We start from the raw sequence: 23084 nt of genomic DNA, 5'->3' as shown, positions 1-23084 counted from the left end.
CTTGTTTGAAGGTTTCTATTTATAAAGGAACTGTGGGAACCACTGTTCTAAAGGAACCTACATGAAGGGTAGAATTTCTTTTATACAGAGTGAAATTATACTATACAATGAATACAATTGAAAAAAACATTAAATGTTGAATTGTTGAATGTTGTTTTTTTCTCTATACAGATCTACAATTTTAGATCGATCGTCACCAAATTTTGCATATATACCAAATGGGACCCGACTTGAACGATAGGTTACTTTAGAAGTTCGTCAGAGCAGGGCAAATGCCCGAAATGGGCAACAATGGTTTCTGTGCCTCAACAATCACTTTCGGAACGTTTATTTTGGTTACCGTGATTCTCTAGCAAATGCGTTTCAGACGTATATATGCTTTTACAATGGTTTGTCACTTCTTCAATGATGCCAGTATATGCATTTATAATGGTTTATGCCTTTATAATGGTTTGCCATTTTTTTTCAATCCTCCCAGGAATGATACTTTTTGAATAGATGTCAGGATCATCGTCAGCATCATTTTGAGGGTCAGGCAAACGATGATCCCCCATAGAAATCAGGGTTAAAATTGCCGATTTTACGGTTGAAATGCGGAATTTTAGTGGGTTTTTTCACCGCATCAATCACTTTAAAAATTATTTTGAACTCTCGATTTTTTTGAAATATTGAGTTCGCTTAGAGATATACGAAGCCCAAACAATTAAATATGAAGTAATTAGCCGGACCTACTTTTGAGTTGGATATCCAGGCAATAACATTGATTTCAACTTCTTATTTACATCTCCTCAAGCTCGAAAATGAAAATATGCCTGTATTGTGTCTTCCAATATTCAACTGCATAAATTCATATAGTTGAGTTAAAATTAATTATGGGCCCATAAAGTACATCGAAAAAAATTCCACATCTTTAATTAAGCATTTTTGGGAGCTGAAATGGAGAACTTGAAGTTCAAGGGGTGGGGGGGGGGAGAAATCGAAAAGCGCCCCTTAAAAAAGGGGAAAAAAATATTTCTACGTTTCTTTAAATCTAGATTTGTTTATTTCATGAGTCGCGCAGGAAGTCGCCATATTGATTAACTTAGACACGGTTTGCATGTCCCTCAAAGAAAGAGCGAGATATCACGTGATCCGAAAAGCCTCATCGAAGAAAACACGGGCAGCGCCGGGTATTATAGATATTTGAAAGGACGTGTGTGAAATTTACCCAATTGGTTGCGTGTTGTTTTTACCATCAATTCAGGTTTCGTACGTGTTTGTTTTCTGCATCTTTGCATAAGGAAACCTTACCTAGGGAGTATAATGTAGCTTTATTCATTTCTATATTACAGTATGTATGTTAGTTTGAAATAACCACTTCACGACAGCATATGAAACTTTATTAGAATATTGAAAGAATCTTGATGCTGACGAGACCTCGGTTATAACGACAAAATTTCTCGGTTTCTCGAATGTTAGTATAACCGAGTCTGACCATAGTTAACATGGAATTTTCCAAAAAAAAAAAATCATTAACATGATAAGAACCCTGGCTCTGAAGAAGCGTTGGATTTCCATAGGATTTGTTTAAAATCCGTCGTCATTAATATATCTCAAAAGAACGAACAATAACGATTAAAATAAAATGGTTTATACATTGCGAATGAATTAGGGAATGGTATTTAACCTTAAACCTTTCGTTGCTTTCCTTATAAGGAGTAGCGAAGATGTAAGTGACGTTAGCAGAGAAAGCGGGATCTCGCAACTTTGATCGATTACTTTCATAGACGAAGTATTTGAAAGAAACTGTTTGTTTTCTTGTCTAATTTATCTTAAAAAAGGCAGGTATATATATCTTAGGATAGTTCTTATTGTCAATGGAACGCCTACAACCGATAGACGCCCGAAGGCTCTCAAATAGATTCAGTACTTCTAAGAAAACAAACGCTATTATTCATCTTCGAGAACTCATTACTATCGATTCGATGAGTGCCGATAACAATAATTTAATTAATCGCGTGAGTGTATATGTTAATTAGAAATTAGGCGCACCTTGTATTATATCTCTTGAAGCGAACCGATAAATATAGAAATTTCGACGCGGAAGTCTAGACCGTTTTTGGATTCTTCAAAACTGCGTTTCTTAAATCGCGTACCTTATCGAAATGTAACGTGATGGAACGTTCTTATCTCAACAAGTATTACGGATAGATCTTATTTTCTACCGATGTGGATACGTCTTCCGATTTTGGTACCATACCTTATACATGACAAAATATCCGGGGAATGAACATTTACGCGTAATGAAAACATGTTTCGGTATCGGAAGGATTAAAGTGTCGATTTAATTGTTCGAGTGTCCAAAGTAATAATCAGTGATAATACCGTACAGAGGATTACGATACTGCAAATTCCGATTATTCATTAGTATGGTGTGATTATGTGATTTGTTAATATAATAAATAACATAATCACCATACTAATGAATAATCGGAATTTGCAATAGTATGGTGGTAAGTATAAGTATGGTGATTACGTGATTTGTTAATATTCGATTGCATATGTTCAGTTTATATTTTCATGCTTCTATATACAACCTCTGACAATAAAGTTCGGTGAATGAAGTCAGAACGGCCGATCTGGCAACACTGGCGAAGCAAAACGCTGCACATGCGTAGTGGCAGGTGTTAACCATCTGCAGACACCGTTGTTCAGTTGAGCGTCGTTTGTGTTCCGTGAAAGACTTGTTTTACAAAGTTCTTGTTCAGTGCGTTGGTTCTTAACTGAGAACAGGAAAATCCACAAGGAATTTCTACCTGAGGGAACGACGATGAATGCTGCAAGGTAACATTAAAATTTTGACCCGTTTCATGAAACGTCTACGCAGGGTACGACCTCAGTACGCACAACAAGGTTCATGGTTCACGACAATGCTCGCCCTCACACAGCCAATATCGTCAAACAGTTCCTGGCAAAAAAGGTGGTGGTGCAAATTGAACACCCACCATACTCGCCAGATCTCAATCCTCCAGACTTCTTCCTATTCCCACGACTCAAACTCGCTTTGAAAGGAAAGAGATTTGACGATATTCCTGACATCCAACGAAACGTGACGAGGCTCTTGAACTCCATCCCAAAAGTTTCCAGGACATGTATAGGAGATCTCAGCGGTGCATAGTAATGGGAGGTGACTATTTCGAAGGACAGTAAGGTAACTTTCGTTAACATTTCATCTACGTTAATGTTACATTCACCGAACTTTATTGTCAGAGGTTGTAGTTTCATGCTTTTATATATATACTTGATTATATAGGATTATATGATGATGTGATTTACATACCCTACTACTTAAAAATGGTATAATAAAACTCCGCCATGGACCGTTAACGTCTTGACTTACAAGCGTTTGGCGAGAAATTTGGATTATCTCTATGTCACGAATCGACAATAAATGTGGTAACCTTGTCCTAACTTAAGCACGTTAGAAAAGGAAGAAGGGGGGAAAGAAAAATATGTGAAAGGAAAAAGTAGAATGTAAAGGCAGATAAGAGTATTTTTACAGTCCTCTTTTCACCCTCGCCCTACGTGTCCTCTTTCGCTCGTACATGTATATAGTAGTAAGATACATTATAAAGTATAAGAAGGAAAAGAAAACGCAACTTCTGTAGATAATAGAGTTACTATAAAGCTTTGCGCTGGTAAAGAAATCACAGAGAGCTTGTGTGAATTTATTCCACTGGATGTATTGTTTCTCCCGTGATCGTAAAGAGGCTAAATGTAAACTTTTGATCCTGGTCCGATGTTTGTATTCAATGTCTCGCCATATCTCACGAAGTATATATCTAAGACAGAAGCCAGTAATTTTTGAAATACTTAGTTATTTTGAGAGAGAAAGAGAGGAGGTCTGACTCTTAGGGGAAACTTTCGTTCTCTTTCTAAATGAATACAACTCTAGTCTGTGGCAATGGGGCAATTTATTACCGAATAAGACGAGTCGGAAGTGTGTGTGTTCCTAACAGTCTGAATACGTATCTATTGCTGTATATTTCAGAAGTAAAGTGTAAGGATTGAATTACATTTGTACCGTTTGTAGGTCTGTTACTGTCTGTGGCGAGACTTTTTGAAGGGGAGATCGGCTCGCATTCGCGCCTCGAAGTTGGGAACCACAGAAAACCAAATTCAGCTGACCACCGCTGGGGAGACGGTGGGGTTCGAACCCAGGACCTCGCGACGGAAGTCCGTCACTATGACCACTCGACCACGTCGCCCAACACTATTAATTAGGTGTTCTGCGATTTCTGTGGCCATGATGTTTTCTAGATTGAATGGTGTGGACACGTAAAGTCGATAGACAAGTTTTGTGTGTTTCTCGCGACTGTATCTGGACAAGATCCACGATTTGTACATAGACAGTCGCGCGATCATATAGTCTATGAGTGTATGTAGCTTTACTTGTTGTAAAACAGGTATTCATTTTTAAACTAAATGACGCAGCGATTGTCCTATTTTTGGAGATGAAATCAGTATTCTAGAGGTTGATGAAAAGGCAGGAGACAATGAAAAAAAACTTTATAATCGTTCCGTGGCGTTTTCTTACATACTCTTCTTCTGACAAATATCAGTGACACTACTTCACATCATTTCTGACAAACAGAAACTAAAAATTCGCGAGTATAATAAAACTAACCTAATCGTTCGCCGCGTAATCAGAAGTTAGGCCCGGAGTGAGTTTGAAAATGAATCGAACTCTTTCTTGGAAATCATAATGCTAATATGCATTTTTTCTAATAAATATATTGTTTCAAGGTGTTATTCGAAGGTACATTGGGGATGCCGCGTTGCGTAAGATAATGGGTATTTTTCCCCACATTTATATCTGTATTATTATTTTCTTTTTCTTTTGCTCGTCCACCAGTCTCTTTGCAACGACCGGGAGTTCTTCTCGATCACGGTAGCATTGTACGTAGTCGTAAAAGTTTATGTGTGCCGTAAATCTTCGATATATCTTTTTATACCGGATGTCGTAAAAAGTTTGTTGTTTATCCGCACGTGCATCAAAAATTGGCATTTTTTCTTCTTTCTTCCTTTAAAAAGAAACAGAAAAAAAAAAAAAAAAATCTTTATTATTATTATTTCGATTTCACCCTCCCATCGGAGAAGCGTAGGCGGGAACACAGTGATGAGATGAATATTCGTATTCAGCCTGTAGCTACTAACTAGTAAGCGAGCGCTACTGCTTCTGTGCGCTGCATATTATTTTTGTTTTGGTGCTGCGATGAGTTTAGAATGTAAAGAAAGGGGCAATACATACATATGTGAGGCCACACCTCTGTACAAGAGAACGACGCACCCTCAATCGAGACGGCGGACATCGGACGGTGGTAGCCTGGCGGGGTGCTACTGCCATGCCGACTGGCTTCCCTTTTTGTTTCGCGGCTTCGGTTTCCGCACATTGGCTTTTAATGCTTCTTCAATACGGTTAATAATGAGTACGGAATGCGACACATCTTTCGCTCTCTCTCTCTCTCTGTTATTGTAACAAAAAATACTTTTTCTTTGTTCCTGGGTTGGAGTTGTTATTTCTATGTTTGTTTGACCTGAATAATTATAAAAAAGATAATTATTCCTTTCAAGCTTTTGTGATCGATATTTGTAAATTGGTCATTTGCCATCGGGTGACTGAAATATTGAAAATGACAGGAAAATACCTTTTCACACTGATAATAATTTTAAAACTATAAATAACTTTCAGAATATGTCACGCATCTTGATGTTTCGCAGAAAATACAATTGGTGAGTTGGAATAAAATTTTAAATTTCAAAAACTATGGAATTTTTTTCCATTCTTATTCTCACAAAAAAATTCATTTCATACGTTTTAGCCCCAAAAAGTAACCTCCGTGACATTTTCGATGCCTTCTCCCTTATTGCATTATTTGCATTATTGTTTGTTTTAATTTTTTACATAAATACAAGATGAAACAAAATATAATCAGCCAAGGGGTCTGAGACCCATACTGGATGATACATTGCAAGTTTATAAATGAATAATAAGGAACACAGTTACTAATTAGCGAACAAAATCAACAAACTAAAACGGAAAACGAAATATTAGAAAAAAACACACACACACAGTTTTACGAAACTGGGGAGGGGGTTTCAAAAAAAAATGTCAAAACAAAACTTTCGCATAATTTTTAGTATTTCTACATACGTATAAATACGTACGCATATTATATACGTATATGCTCCAAGTCGAGAATTTGTTGGTGAAGGTGCTCTTCTGGGTAAGCCCCAGTGCTTTCTTTGAATTTGCCGAGCGGGAAGAATGTGATGTGCCAGTTGGAGAGGCCTTCCACATCCTATTTTTGTATACCTGCAGAATGTGATCCCAAATCAGTTACTTTTTGTTTGTCCTAACTTTGGTCTTGGTAATGGCGTGCAATTTGGTCTTTTTAATGATTGTTTGGTGACGATTGACTGTATGTCCCGCTTGAGGTTCAGTTAAATGTATCCATGATTTAAGAGATCAATAACTGGCCACCCTTGCAAAAAATCTGTCATTCATTGTGCATAATGTATTTTCGAAATACTTCTTTACGACTCATATAATCCTGGTTTTTCAACATTTCACTTACAAAATAACAAAAATTCGCTCTCCCGAGTTCAAAAAGCAAAGTTGAAAACATGAAATTGCTATTTTCTGCCCTTTATAGTCGGAAGTCATTGCAAAATTAGGCTGCCTACATAGGAGAAAAATTCGCATTGTAATCGAGAATACTTTCAAACTTTATAATAAACTTATTAGGAAACTTTATTTTATTAATTTTGTTGCAAAAATATATTTTATTCATTTCAGTCACCTATTCGCAACATGTGAACAAATATTGGAATCGATTAAAGACATTAAGGCTGCACGCTTGAATTAATGCTGAACATTTTTATCATATCTTAGAATTTCTTCACTTGGGGCCGTTCAAGTATTACGTCAACATCGATGGGGGAGGGGGTTTCCGATCTGCTGACTTTTGATGACAAGGGGGGGGGGGAGGGGGGGTTTGGATAATGCTTACGTCATCAACCACCCTTTATGAAAATATGAGTTAGGATTCAGAGGGGCAGAGCTGATGACTAAATTTTGCTGACAAGGGGGGAGGGAAGTAGGGGGTCAAAAATGGCTAAAAATTTGCTTACGTAATACTTGAAAGGTCCCCTAGGATCTTGTTATTTTTTTCAGGAAATCAGTCATTTTAGGTTAGTTACCAATTTCGAAACCACTTTTGATCTTGATACTGTTACTTTTTCCTCTAGAGAAATTCCTCCCAAATAGTACTTGTGAGGAAAACAGCTGATTGTTACAAGAATACCATATCTCCTATTTGCTATGCACCCTGTATATCTGACAATAAAATTATGCAAAAATAACATTTATGTTTCTTGTGCAGGAGTAGTTAAGGTATCCAACTCCGTTCGAGAGCACTTTTCTACAAAGTGATGAAAACAATAACAAATTTTGGACTACCTAATGTCTTATAAAAAGGTAGTTTTTATGTCGAATTTTAGGTAAAATTCGTATGATATTCGAAACACAATTGCAAAACATTCTATGAATGGGATGTTTTGTTATTTGCTGTTTTTTACTCTTTTTTTTTCTGTCTTAAAAAAGTTCCCGTGACCTAGCGATGCTAACCACAGACTAAAGATATACTTATATATAGACAGAGTAATAATAATTATTATTACTTACTCTGAACCCTGGAAACTGTTTTTTATTTCGGTTTTTTCAGGTTTTTATTCATTTTTAAAGTTTCTACGGACTTTTTGCCCACCCTGTAGTAATAATGCAGGTTATGAATCGAATTTAAAGGATTGTATGGTATGCTCATAAGTTACATTCGAATCTGTTATATAATGTACGTGTGAATTTTTTCGAATTTCATTCGACGTATCGTCTATAAAACACTGCAATTTGACAAATATATGTGATAGACCTTAGATTTTAGTTCGTAACGCCAACAATATATAGCAAAATGTTATATTAAATTTTTCTAATGATACAAAGAATATATTTTTAGAAATCATGTCACAAACTCAAATAAAATGCCAAAAATATAACTTTTCGTAAAACACGTTTACAATTTCTTTCACGGATTACTTGCACTATATGTGAAAACGCAACACTAAAATTTACGTAACTTCGATTCTATGCGTTATGCAGTGAAACCTGTATTAAAGAAGGTCAAGAGAGACTGAAATTATTTTCCGTTCCAGACAGGTTTCCGTTTCACAGAGGTGCACATAAAAATAAAATACAGTGATTTATCTTTATCGTTTACGAAACTTAAGGTATCCGACTACGTTGAAAACGTGATTTTGGAAGAAAATATGGATTTTAATTTTTTAATTTTTTATAAAAGCCCTATTTGTTGTGATTCCAAAACGGGCCTTGTTTTGTTTATATGATGCTTATAGAATCAGAGTTACATTGACTTTAGTGTTGCGTTTTTACATGCAAGTAATACGCGAATAAAGACTTCAAACGTGTTTTACGAAGAATGCTATTTTTGACATTTTACTTGAGTTTGTGATATGATTTGTAAAAATTGATTCCTTACGAAATTTTAATGGGGTATTTTGCTATATATTGTTGATGTTATGAACCAAAATCCTAGGTCTATCACGTATATTTTTTGAATTACAGTGTTTTATAGACAAAATGTAGGAGGAAATTTCACAAAATTCACACGTACTTAAACATATTTTTGTGTAACTTATGAACATATCATGCAATCCTTTAAATTTTGGTTCATAACCTGCAACATTTCTAGCTAAATGCACTATGAAAGTCACAAAGCATTTCATTAATAAAATTTTTTGCAATCGTGTTTCGAATATCACATGAATTTTGCCTAAAATTTGACATAAAAACGACTTTTTCATAGAAAATATAATAGATAGACCAAAATTTGTCACTGTTTTGACCATTTCGAGACACTTTCTATCAAAAAATGTATTTGAAGTTCACTCGAGAACCATTTTAAAGAAAAGTGATGACAAGAAAGGTAGTCGGATACCTTAAGTTTTCAGAACATCCACCCAACTTGTTTAAGCCAACGAGTGTTAAACAGAGACATGCATATTATTACTCGGAATTTTTTCATGTTTGCTGTTTCAAATAACTATGCAGTTCAAATTTCATATTTAGTGCGCTAATAGTTAAACTTCAATTTAAAAAGTTATCCTGAATAGCAATAGAATGGACACTTACTCTTTCATTAAAAATGGAAATTTTTAAAAACAGTGAAACCCCTCGATAAAAAACGATATTATTTCTGCGGCCCATATCGTCGTAGGATTATCGTTAGATCGAGAGACAAAATTATCCTTACTTGAGATCAAATTCATGCTGTTGTTGTCATCTTTTCTACATCGACATTGTTAATACTATCAGAAAATGCGCTCTTATGCATTTATTCGCCGCAAAAAAATTGTAATCGGTAAATCTACATGTATGAAATTTATTGATACACTGAATGGCTCTGCAATTCTCTCGCTCTTCCCTATGGAACTTCTATTTCTTCCCAGTGACGTGCGCTTCGCTGTTTGGCGAACAATAATCTAGTCCAGCGGTTCCCGCCCGTTTTTTTGACTCGTGAGCCCTTTTTAGTTTATAATTTCTGTGTGTTCTCTATACAAATCTACAATTTTAGATCGATCGTCACCAAATTTTGTATATATACCAAATGGGACCCGACTTGAACGATAGGCTACTTTAAAAGTTCGTCAGAGCAGGCCAAATGCCCGAAATTGACAAAAAAACTGTCGGGCAACAATGGTTTCTGGGACTCAGCAATCACTTTCGGAACGTTTATTTACCGTGATTCCCTAGCAAATGCGTTTCAGACGTGTATATGCATTTATAATGGTTTTCCACTTTTTTTTCAATTTTCCCAGGAATGATACTTTTTGAATAGACGTCAGCATCACTTTGAGGGTCAGGCAAACGATGATCACCCATAGAAATCAGTGTTAAAATTGCCGATTTTACTGTTGAAATGCGGAAATTTAGTGAGGTTTCCCGCCGCAACAATAATTTTAAAGATTGCATTGTATTCTCAATTTTTGAAATATTGAGTTCGCTTAGAGATACGAAGCCCAGGAGATTAAATATGAAGTAATTAGCCGGACCCGTATATTTGTGAGTTGGATATTCATGCAATAACATTGATTTCAACTTTTTATTTATCTGTTCTCAAACATGAAAATTATTGTCCCCGTATTGTCTTTTGATATTCAACTGCATAAATTTATATAGTTTAGGTTGTTTTAAAATTAATTATGGGCCCGTAAAAAGTACATCAAAGACATTCCACAGCTTTGATTAAGCATTTGTTGAAGCAGAAACAGGCAGAGATGGATAACTTGAAGTTTAAGGGTGGGGGGGAATCGAAATACCTAGCTCCCCTTAAAAAGGAAAAAAATAATTATAACCATTTATTACCAAGTTATTAACCATAATTTTTTAATTTCTGCCCCCCCCCCCTCCTTATGATCCTTTAACTTAGAAATTTCAACCGCAAAAATTCATGAAAATTTTTTTGGACCAGCCCGTGTCCATAGAAACAACATAAAAACAAAAACCACTGAATTAAAAATTCAGTAAAATTATTATGCAACAGTTTTTAACAACTAGCTGTTGCGAAGATATATTTTGGAAAGAGAGAAAATTCGACTGCCCCCTGCGGGGAATCGAACCCACGTCCTTTCACTTTCCGGGTGAACGCCCTAGACCACTAAGGGGCCGTTCAAGTATTACGTCATCATCGATGGGGGGAAAGGGGGTTTCCGATTTGCTGACTTTTGATGACAAGGGTGGGGGGGGGGGTTGGATAATGCTTACGTCATCAACCACCCTTTATGAAAATATGAGTTAGGATTCAGAGGGTCAGAGCTGATGACAAAATTTTGCTGACAGGGGGGGGGGGGGTCAAAAATGGCTAAAAATTTGCTAACGTAATACTTGAACGGCCCCTATGGCAACGAATCTCTCAATCTTTCCTTGGAGATGATTTTTTTAGGTTCGATTCCCCGCAAGGGCAGTTGAATTTTCTCTCTCCAAAATATATCTTCGCATCAGCCAGCTGTTCGAAACTTTTGTATGGATAGCGGAGAGTTACATCATCCCCTCAAAAAATTCAATTAAAAATTAAATTTCTTTAAAAATGGATGATTTAAAAAGAAATTAAATTTTTTCCTTAATTGCTGAAATGAATAGAATTTTTGTTTTCTAAATTAAGTTTGGAATCAAGAAAAAAAATCATGTCCTTTTTTACGAACGGAAAACTATTCTATTACTGCTATTAATTAATCGGCCGTTAATAGGTTAATATCGTTGTATTATTATTATATTTCGTGTGCTGAAAATTCACCGACAAACAATTAATCGACAAAGGGAGAAAGTGAGTGAACCAGTGAGCGACTAATTGATCAAGTGAGTCAAAGTGTCAGTGCGTGAGCAAAGGTGTGAGTAAGTAGTAAATCAACGAGTGAGTGAGCGTCTGAATGAGTCACTCATACGGCCACCCACTCAATCGCTCGCTCACTCGGTAACTCATACGGTTACTCATTCTCCGTCAAACCAGACGCGTTACTCACTCTGGCACTCACCCACTCATACGGTCGCTGACTCTCTCAATCTCTCACTCACCCTTTCAGTTGATCATTAACTCACCCACTTAGTTCATCACTCGCTAACCCTCTTAGTTGGTCACTCATACTGCCACTCACTCAATCACACAATCGCTCATTTGGTTACTCACCCACTCACTCAATAAGCCATATGGTTACTTACTGACTCAGTCACTAACCCACTCACTTGATCACTTATACGGTCACTCATTCATTCCCTTACTCACTTCATGCGGTCACTCGCTCGGAAATGCTTTCATATTTTATTTTAATCGGTTTCTGTCGATTTGAATGCTTTTCGTAGGTTAGTAACTCGAAATATTTCTCTAGAAGTTAATCCTTGTGCCCCCTCCCCAAAGGTCGATCTTGCGTACGCCCCCGTTTATTGACATCCAGTCATCAGATGTTAATCAAATTGGCTCATGACATTTGTCAGCTGCACTCGTGTTTTCGGAAACTGGATATTCAGTGAATTCGACTCATAACACAAATGGATTTTCCGAGGCTATTATATTCCTGTGGCTATAGTAGTCCTCAACCGACACGTGTCTGATGTCCGTTTGTGGTTAATAACTGCTATTTGGACCACACGCTTTAATGTCTTACATCGGCTGGCGTTAAGTCAAGCACCACCGAGTTAAACTAAACCATTCGTACCTCTTAAAAAAAATGCGTTTTTCCCTCTTCCCCTCATTTTTCAGAGAAACAATATAATCAGGTTCCTCTCAATTACAGTTTCGCGAACGAAAAAATAAATGAAAGAAAAATGCTGCAGTTAATAATAGGTTTAAATCTTGTCAGAATTCGCTTCTCTGGAACAAAAGCAGAGTTAGTAGGTGGGAGGGAGAGGGAGAGCTCCTCCCTCGACCGATGCTCAGACATGGCTTTAGCGCTCTGTCATCAACGGTTCCCTTCTTTTAATATTTTTTCTCGGGAGTCTCTCTCTCCCATCATGATTGTTCTTTACCGGCGAGCAGCAGCAGCTTATATACAGAGTCAGTCAGTTTTCTGGCATCATTAACTGTGGTATATCGAAGTCGATAGCGCTGGTTTTCTTTCTTTTTTTAAGGCCCCGGGGGCCGAGAGAGAATCGCGAGTAGCGCCGAGGTCATGGTGGGCCGTAGTACAACATGGGGTATCGACGAGAGGACATGGTGGGAAGGCGCATGTGGCATCCCGGATCTTCATCACGAATTCTTCGGAGGTGCACAGCTAACTATCGGCAGTGCTGTGTGACCCTTTCCGACCGCCTCCCCCGGGTTGCGTGTGGGTTATTGTTGCTGCCTGCCTTCATTCACGATGATAAAAGATAGACACACCCTTAGATCTGCGAGCGAGTATCTTTATAGGGAGATTGGGGGGAGGGAAATCTGTGTACATATATACGGATAAGCGTATAGAAAACGGGTAATTTCGTAGATGGTAGACTCAGGTAGCCGCAGAAGGAGCCACCTGCTTGAATACTAAATGAACAAAAGAGAAGCGGGCACAACAATTACCATTATCATTATTATTTTTATGATGACGATGACTTAAATACTTTCGTCATGCATAATGCAGATTGAGACAGTTCTGGATCACGATCGGAATATTCCGTTTCCCTCGATTGGCTTGAAATGCACGCGCATATCCAAGAGAAACTTCCTCTTTTTCCACCCCTCCTACAAAACGAGCCTAATGAATAACAATTAATGGCGACCAACGACAGAAGCACATTCTCCGTATAATGTTTGTTCAAAATTAAAAAAGGTGAAAGGTTAACAAAGCACTATCATCGGAGTACCTTCGTTTTTGAAACACCATACTTATAACAAAACACGCGTGATTTCTCATTATAATTCTGGGCGATGTAAAAAAACCAGTAAAATTTCGAAAAAAATTTATTTTACGTACGTCAGTTTTCATCTTTTATCAATTATAATTTTGTTTATTTTTTGTCGCACCGCGGTCAGTTTCTGCGCACTAGGGCTAATTAGACCGGCACCTACAATTTACTGCCAATTCCGAATGGCAGCGCACGATATTTTGTTTTTTTTATATTCACCGAGGAGTTGGTGCACTAACCCTCGATGTGGGACTCCCTGCGGTAGCAATCTTTTTCTGATCATGTCGCCGTTTCTGTTGTACCCCCGTCAGGAAAGTTTTCTGACAAGGACGAAACGGGTATCGAAATCGCGACACCACTAAACATCCTTTTGGTATTTTAGGCGAGTATCTTATCGACCTGGGCCCCTTTTCCAATTATAAGTAATTATTCTTCTTTCGATACCTAAATGAGAAATTGTACTCTGAAAACTACAGCATATATTCAAACACTTTTGATACTCTATGGTGCTATGACAGACAAAGTTTTGGATACACTCGACATTCTCAAGAAAGTGTATTAAGTTTTCATAAAGTTTGCTCTTTGACAAAAAAAATCAATGCATTTTTAAAAAGTCTATAAAAAAATTCTCAACGTGCAATTTTTGTTTTGTCACACATTATGAAATTTATCATGTGTGCATATGCAAGTAACTGTATATTTATATACAATGCACCTTATGTTATAGGCAAGTTGCTTTAACAAAAATATGATTTCTATTTATTTATTAGATTTTGAATTAATTTTGATCTTCTGGAAGAACGAGCGTGTGTGTGTGTGTCCCTTTTTGTATATACACTTTTTGAGCATTTTCGTCCCTTTGCTATCTGTCTTATGTTCTTTTTCACGTGCTCTGTCCAATAAAAAAAATCATTCTTTATGCCGTTATATATATTTCGTGGTTTATTAACATTTTTCTATTACATGCTACACTTCCTACACACTGGAAGTATAATAATCCAATATATTTATAAAAGAACATTCTTGAATTTAATTCTTTCAAAAGTCTATTTTGTTTTTCATAAATTCAAAGTTTTTGTCGAAATTGCCTGAAATTTCCATTTCACGTTCCAGAGAAGGGGACCGTTTTTGTTTTCCCGGCTTTAGAAAAATGACAATTAACAATTGATTCGACACTGCCGGGGCTAGCACGATACTACAACCAAAGGAAATTCCTGCTACTGGAAATAGACGAGCGATCTCACAACATTTTTCGCATCAAACAGACCAATACTTTCTTAAAAGTCTCTGAAAGGGTTTTGCAATGCATCTCTAATAACTATGCGAAACTAAGCACAAACATAAGGGGGGCAATAAAGGAAAATGATCGCCTTTCGGAAAAACCAAAATTCCATTTTTTTTAGGACTCGCTGCATTTTTTCAATTCTCAAAAAAAAGACAATACAAAATTCCTTGTAGTGGTCGTCAGTCCGGTGAATGCTTACGTATCTTCACAAACTGTCAATCACACTAAAAAAAATTACGGCTTTTGCGGTGCCAATATTCATAAAAAATTATTTCAGTGACGTGTCCGTGCCACCCCCAAAAAATATTGATTCGATTGACAGAAATTGTATTTTTACCGAAATTTGGGGTTCGAGTCAAAATGAAAACGTGTAATTGAAGTCACGCGATGCATAAATAAAATATTTTAACATGGTATTAATTGCGACCGAAGCCAAGCGTCTCATAAATGTGAAAGTCGTATAAACGGGACGAAAAAACTATTTTTAACCATTAATTTGGAATTTCCAAAATTCAAAAACATTCTTTAGTACCAGATGCGGAGTTCTTCGGGTTACAATTCATTTCTTTCGGATTATTATATCATTCACAGACGTTTGTGAAAGTACATTGAGCTTACATTGTCTGTAGTTACATATTGCATGTCCGTCTAGCAGCAAAAGTGGGCAATCAATCTTCTCACTAAACAAACGACGTCCTCTTGCTTTTCCTTATGGGCCGTTCAAGTATTACGCCATCATCGACGGGGGGGGGGGGGGTTCCGATTTGTTAACTTTTGATGACAAGGGGGGATGGGGGGTTTGGATTTTGCTTACGTCATCAACCACCCTTTATGAAAATATGAGTTAGGATTCAGAGGGGCAGAGCTGATGACGAAATTTTGCTGACGGGGGGGGGGGGGGGAGGAGAGGGTCAGCGTTTTGCTGACAGGGGGGGGGGTTCAAAAATGGCTAAAAATTTGCTTACGTAATACTTGAACGGCCCCTTATGATCTTTTAAATGTAAGAACATGTTTCGCATTACCGGGATATTCCAGATATTTGTATCGATTGAAGAAAAATTTTGCTTTGAGAACGATTGTAAAATCTTATTGCATATCATAAAATGTTTGCGTAATTCGTTACCAAAAATATATCTTGGCGCAGTATTTTCAACGATCTACATTTTTGATGCATGAACCGTGTTATACATTTCTGATACGATGGTACACACTGAAATAATGTTGTATGAATAATGAGCGTACGTAAAGGGGAGGTTTTGGGGGGTTCTAAACCCCCCCCCCCCCAAGCCGAGACTGTAGTGTGATTTTGCAGCAAAAAATGTGAAAAAAAACCTTCAGAAGAAAAAAAATTGAACTCACCCCCACCTGGGGAAAATTCTGCGTACGCCTATGGAATGAATTAAAGCATGATGTTCGAAAAGTAGGCTTATCTTACAGAATCGTGGTACAGAGATCGTGCTCATTAATTGCTGCTCAGAAGCACACCCACACTTTATGGTTGCAGCCAATGTCGCGCTCGTGAAGTCTTGATCCACACTTTTTCATCGAAGTAGCGTTCAAGAATTCAAATTATGTTACTTCTCAGCCTGTAAGAGTAGTTTCAATTCGATTCACCTGCCGTGTTTGAGTCATTTGCGACGTATGGAATGAATGTTCAGACGCTCACGAATAAACCGTTCTCGTACTGGTCTTGTTTCAGCCTGAGATAATGTTTTCACTCCACATTCAAACTTTCGTTTCAGAAAAAGAAACTTCGTATATTTTCTTTATAGTAATATAATATACCGTAATTTTCATGACACATTCATATACAGTAGACTCCCGTTATAGCAAACTCGGGTGCAATCACTTCGCTATAACGAAATTTCGTTATAAAGGAATTCCAGGTATTTGCATTGTTGTTCCTATTAAACTTATCTAAGGGATTAGAGAAGTGTTCGTTAAAACGAAATTTTCGCTATAACGGTATTCGTTAAAACGGGATTTGACTGTAGATACAGATTTTTTCACCCTTAATTTGGAAGTGAGCTAGCGTCATGTAACTGTGAAGTACCATCAGAACTCCTATCGAAAGAAGTACACATCAATGTTTCCGATCTATGTTCCTGGGAGGGTGTTATTGGTAACCTCGATTTTTTGGTACTTTTTTTTTTATTGGAAATGAAATACAGTAAAAGTCCGTTTTAAAAAGAACGGCAGTTCACAATCCCGGGAAAAGTTTTCGTTATAAGGAATTGTCGGTTATAAGCGAATTTCTATTTTTTGCTCTGTCAGGCAAAACTATACAATTATTTACCTGTAATAATTGTTTTCAATATCATTTCGATCTAACATTGGCAAATGAACAAAATTCAAACAGCGAAATAGGCTCAAAGAATTTCGCATTCACTGAATTACTTAGCTCCAACAGAACTTCTCAGTTATTATCTCATTGCTCCATTTTATAACTTTATGGACTTGTTAAAATCTTTTTGCGTATTGAGAGGTTTTTAACACGATTTGCCCAACCCATAGTAGGCGCGCAGTTAATGAATTAGTTCTTGTCAAATAAACCTTTATAGTGAAAGATAATTGTGGTCTATCAGCCACTGAAAGTAACAGAAGTCACATATACCGTGTATATTGGCAAAGGTTAAGAATAGAAAAAAGTGACTTTTCTGCGTCCATCATTTGTACCTCAGAATTATGTTAACAAGGATCATGCGCAATGATGAGTGATCTGTAATCCATCCTTAGTTCAATTCTTAAAGATGGAAAGAAAAAACTTGCAATTTTTAAGAATTTTGTTGACGTTATAACGGAAGCTTCCTAATTTGAAACTCCGAAAAAATGAGTATTTTTTTCATATCTTTAACATTAGCTTCATTACAGTCATTTGCAAATCACTCATAATAGCGAGATTCTCGTTATGAGTCGTATTCGTTTCTCGGAAACTCTTTTCACTGTAAATCATTAAATTTGAGAGCACGGTTAAAAGTCGGACACATTTTACATCTAATGTATAGTAGCCCCTGTCTTTTTCGGTTGATGGCATTCTTTTTTTTCTTTTTTCTTCTTTTTTTTTTGTGCATCAAACATTTTCCCACGGCACCGCTAATTAGAACAATAGGCCTAAACGGCTAGATAATTAAAATGAAAAACTATTATTCGAATTCGTAACAAAATTTACGTAAAATGTAGGAAAATAATAGTAAGAGTTACATGTTTTAACAAACTATCATACCATAGAACTAATAAATCTACGAAATGAGACCTTTCGACTTGTCGCCCTTAATAGCTAATTACAATTTGAGAACCAATTTGAAACCTTTTGAGAACCTAATGTAGCAATAATAAATCATCATTAAATAAAATACATAATGATCTGCTTTTATGATACTTATGCTATTATGCGCTGCCCGCGTTTTCTCCATATGCAGGGAACATAAAAGAAGTTGCAAATCATTGTAAAGGAAACACATTGCCAATTAACCACAGTAATCAATGCGATGACTTTTGGAACTACATTGTTGAGGCCCAAAAACCATTGTTACCGACAGTTTTTTTGCCCAATTCGGGCAAACGAACTTATAAAGCAAACTATCGTTCAAGACGGGCCCAGTTTCGCGTATACGCAAAATTTTAGAGATCGGTCTAAAGTTGTAGATTTATTTATTATTAAAGACAGTATTTAGAAGTCACAACAGACCACGGGCCCAGCTACGTAGCTGTATGTTCTTGAAAAAATCTGTTTCATGGCTAAAAATGTTTGACACAAACACTATTATCGATAATTAAGATGAGTAAGAAATTATTGGAAATGTTATTTGTGTGTGTGTGTGTGCAGCGAAGCTTAGGAAACTTACAGCGGTCTTTTAGTGTAATCATAATAAAAATTGATTGCTGTCGCTGAATAAATCTCTCTCTAGAACAGTGTTCAAATTAAAACTATTTCTTCTTGTCATATCACGATAGCAAGAAGAAAAATGTGACACATGCTATCGCTCTCTGTCCGTGATTTTTTTTCCTTGTATATATGTTAGTGCCAATGCCTGAAATCGGCCAGTTCGCGAATCGGCGGCCCAGGTGGCACCCGGCCAATGTCCCGATTTCGGGCTTTAACCGGGCTTCGACTGACTCTATACATCGATCCTTTTTTTGAATATATTGATCAACATGTTTCGTGGTCATCGCCACGTTGACGTATTATTTATTTTTTTTGTTGTAATTATGACAATTTATAATCATGGTTAGCTATGGCAACCTTAACGGTCAAAGGAATGTTGATTTATTTGACTAAACTGATTAAATTATGTTCCTATACATAACATAAGTGATCGTATTTAAAAATATTTGAATCAATATTTTGATCAAATTTTTCGACATGAGGAAACGCAAGTCGATTCAACGAAAACCGGTGATGATTTCTAAAATTACTGATTAAAAAAAACCGGTAAGATCCCAGTTAAGAAATTCCAGCGTGGTCCAACCCCTCGGGGTAAAAGGCTTATATCCCTCATGGGACAGATCCTGGGCCACGACTGGTCTTACAGTTAAGAAATTCTAGGATATGACAAGCATGTTCAGTATATCGTCCCTCTTAAACCAGAGACACGAATGCGTACAGTTTCACTTTTGAGTTTATGTGGTGGTTGGATCACTTATTTTGCTAAGTTTTAATAGAAACGCGTAAATGTGTATCTCATTGAAACACATTTTACAAAACATCTTAGAACAACTTTCATAGAGTGACACGAGCAGAGTAAGCATTCAAAAGTCGTTTTCCAAATTATAGAGATTTGCACATTCATATTTCTTTCAAAGGGGAACGATATTAAATAGCTTCAAGTGGGCGCGGCCTTTATTTCTTAATGTATTTCTGCATTTGTTTATTACAGAAATAAATAAGTAAATAATATAAATTCAGTGAATGGATGCGTGAAATGAATAGAATATACTTATATAGTATCAATTGATATGTTATAGTTACCAACACTACGTTTGCTATGAAAATGAGTACCATTTGAAAATATTCAATTAAAATTCGATTGATCAGTTGATTAATAGATTAAACTTTTTTTGATTAACCAGTTAAAAGTTTTAATAGATTCCCAGCCCTAATCAAATAAAAGTAGATTCGAAAGGGGGAAAAAAATTGTAGTGTCGGTCAATGCCTTTCTTGAATTCTTTGTATGGTTAACATGTCTGCAGTTTTTGATCGATGAAGTCAGAATAAAAAAAAAACTATCGGAATTTCTCTCTATTTTTTATTTTGTCATTCAAATCACCTGGATTTGCTTAAAAAACATAACTTTTTCGTCAAATTTAAAAGTAAAAACTACATCGGTAACAAGAATGCTTTTTATTTTATTTATATGCTTTCCGGTCTCCGAGGTTTTTAAGGGTTCGGTGAAGTATGATTCCACGGAGTCCCGAAGAAGCTCTCACTGAACTCCAAAAAAAAATTTTTTCATAGGACTGTTCGACGAAACTATTAAACCAAAACTATTTAGTCTAGAATAAGAGAAATTTGGACGAATGGAACGGCGACAGAATTTTTATCAATAGAATATTCCAATGCTATTGTGTGCGTGTGCGATAGCTACTGATTATATTGAATGGAAATATGATGAGATCTTTTGTAGAAATTGGTAATCTTTGATGAAGTTCATTACGATTCCGATTCATTTTTCCTTTTTGCGTCTAAAAATGCTTCCTAACTTTACTCACTAGTTTTAATAACTCTTGCAGTTTTTTAGAAGCGTCCATCTCAGTTACCGAATATTTGACTTACTTGTAAGAATATGGCCAGGCTTCGCCTTTACCCTTTTATACTTTATACTAACAAAGGAATATTGCACAAATTTAACCCTGATGAACCTTGTCAGTATTGCAATCAACTAAATAGCTACAATGATCTTTTTCACCTTCTTAAGGAATGCACATTCTTTGCCCTTCAAAGACATACTCATATCTCTAAATACCTTCGCCATACCTACTCCCGATCAAACTTTTATCTAATGTTTAGCAACCCCTCTCCTTCTATGTGTCTACATTTTTTTAAATTTATCGAGGATATATCAAAAATTTTATTTTTCTTGGGGCAGTAGTTTCGACGCCCTTTCTGTTGCTGTTTGCTTCATATCTCTGCCCATGCGCTCAGGTAACATTCTATTTATTTGTTCTATTTATTTTATTTTATTTTTTTTTTTTTTTTTTTTATTTTTTAAATCTATCTGGATTCGAAACTATATTATGCATTTATACTTCTTGTGTTCAAACCTTATGCATTTGTTCCTGTCTTGTGTATCTCCAATAATTTAATCACTAATATTTGTACTTGCCATCCACTGGTGTACTGATAGGCACGATTGTGCAAATCATTAAAGGTTCAGTTCAGTTTACTCACTAGTGGATTGAAAGAAACGTTCCCTTCGCGTTCAGCAAACTTTTCAAATTAATCGGTCACGAAAAGCTCATTCCGGTTTTGCGTAGTTTTACTTTCTTCAAAATTATACAGTTATCCCGAAATAAATATTACGAGTAGTCAGTTTGAGTCGGAAGAGAATCACAATTTAATGCAGAGAGGAAGGGAGAGGTGGCGTCAGATTTCGCTATTCGTACGAAGCACAGATGAACAAATTCATAGATACAGAACTGGATGCCATTCCGGGACGAATTTTCCTTCAATCGAGTATCACTATTTGATATTCGAGGTAAACAAAAGTAACATGACAATATTTCTCTCATTTCTGATATCAGTTTTATAAAAATTTTACGTTGTTTTATTGATGATATTGTTTGCTGTTACGGATCTACGTTGTATCGTTGTTATGCCAGCTGTTCGTTTGTAATAAACGAAAGGTTTGTTTGTGAAACGAAGAGAAAAGACGATTCGATGCAACTTTTACCCCATGCATTTCCCGGAATTTTTTCGATAAATTAACCCTCTATGGTTCACCCTCTCCCCATAAAAAGTATTTAAAATTTAAAAGAAAAAAATACGGATGTAAATGAGTGCTGCTAACATATGTTTATTTGAAACAATACATAGCACGACAATTTAATTAATTAGAGGTGATTTTTAACTAACTAAACTTTATAAGTTTAAATTCAATTAGCCATAATTAAGTTTAAATCATATACAGTTTGCTTTGATTTTAATGTTATTTATGAAAGATAAAAATCTTTTGCTTAGCAAATTCGAATAGTTTTACTTAGAATTTTATTTCCAATAACCTTGTGTGTGGAATGAAGTCCAATTCCTTCTATTTTGCGCTATCTCATAAATCTCTGAACACGTAAAATTTCATCATCCTTCAAAAAATTACTCCAATAAGGAATCAAATGTTTCTAGATAAAAAGTCACTGTATTGATATAACTAAAATAACACTAAAATATGTCTTTTACAAATACAAATACAAATACAACGCCACAACAGGCAAAATGCCCAACGAGGTGGCTGATGAAAAGATGCCCATAAAAATATGGTTGTCATATGTTTCAAAAATACAGCAACCCAATTAAAAATGCAATTAACACAAATTACAAACAATATATACACATGATAAAATATTATACAATGCCCATAAAGAATACTTATGGTCGTCTTATTCTAAGAATGGATAGCTTCTCGATTTACCCCAACATGTTTATCGTATTTCTTTTTAAACGCGTCAATTGTGTTACAATTTACTACCTCCGGGGGTAAGCTATTCCAGTTATTAACAACCCTATTGGAGAAAAATTCCCTGCGACACCATAACCTTGCATTGTCCCTCACCAATCGATACTGGTGTCCCCTTGTAAAAGCAGTCGATTGGCGGTGTACTAAAAGTTCATGGTCCATCCTATCCATCCCATTGAAAATTTTGAACACTTCGATCATATCTCCTCGACACCTGCGTTCATCCAATGTAAACATATTCAAAAAATGAAGTCTTTCTTCATAACTCAAGCCCTGTGTGCCAATAAGGACACGCGTAGCTCTTCTCTGCACCCCTTCAACCAAGTCTATGTCCCGCTGTAGGTATGGTCTCCAAAACCTTACAGCATACTCCAGTCCAGGACGAACTAAGCCTCGAAAAAGCGGAAGAATGACTTTAGGAGAACGAAACTTTAAAATACCGAAAAAATTGAGAAAAGATATTGGTATAATGTGAATTTTTTTTTTTACCATGTATTCGTCATGTATATCCAAATGAACGCGGGACCATGGAGGGTTCTCATGTGTTTACTGTCTCTTGGTATTGGCTTTTTCCCCCCGTCTTGTATCACCAAAAGGATTAAATTGCTCCTAGCTTCATTACGTGTTGTAATCGTAATTC

The 23084-nt window shown here is 36.2% G+C and overlaps 1 long non-coding RNA gene across 1 annotated transcript in view; it reads right to left on the bottom strand.

Annotated features, from left to right (window-relative positions):
* Positions 1 to 23084, bottom strand: part of LOC149069453 (uncharacterized) — a 55996-nt gene that overhangs the window by 15059 nt on the left and 17853 nt on the right. The window lies entirely within an intron of this gene.

The sequence above is a fragment of the Pholcus phalangioides genome, unplaced genomic scaffold (genome assembly GCF_987345545.1).
Source record: "Pholcus phalangioides strain wild (caught in Gottingen) unplaced genomic scaffold, Ppha-v1.0 ptg000022l_1, whole genome shotgun sequence".
Lineage (NCBI taxonomy): Eukaryota > Metazoa > Arthropoda > Arachnida > Araneae > Pholcidae > Pholcus > Pholcus phalangioides.
This window is presented reverse-complemented; position numbering and strand designations above follow the sequence as displayed.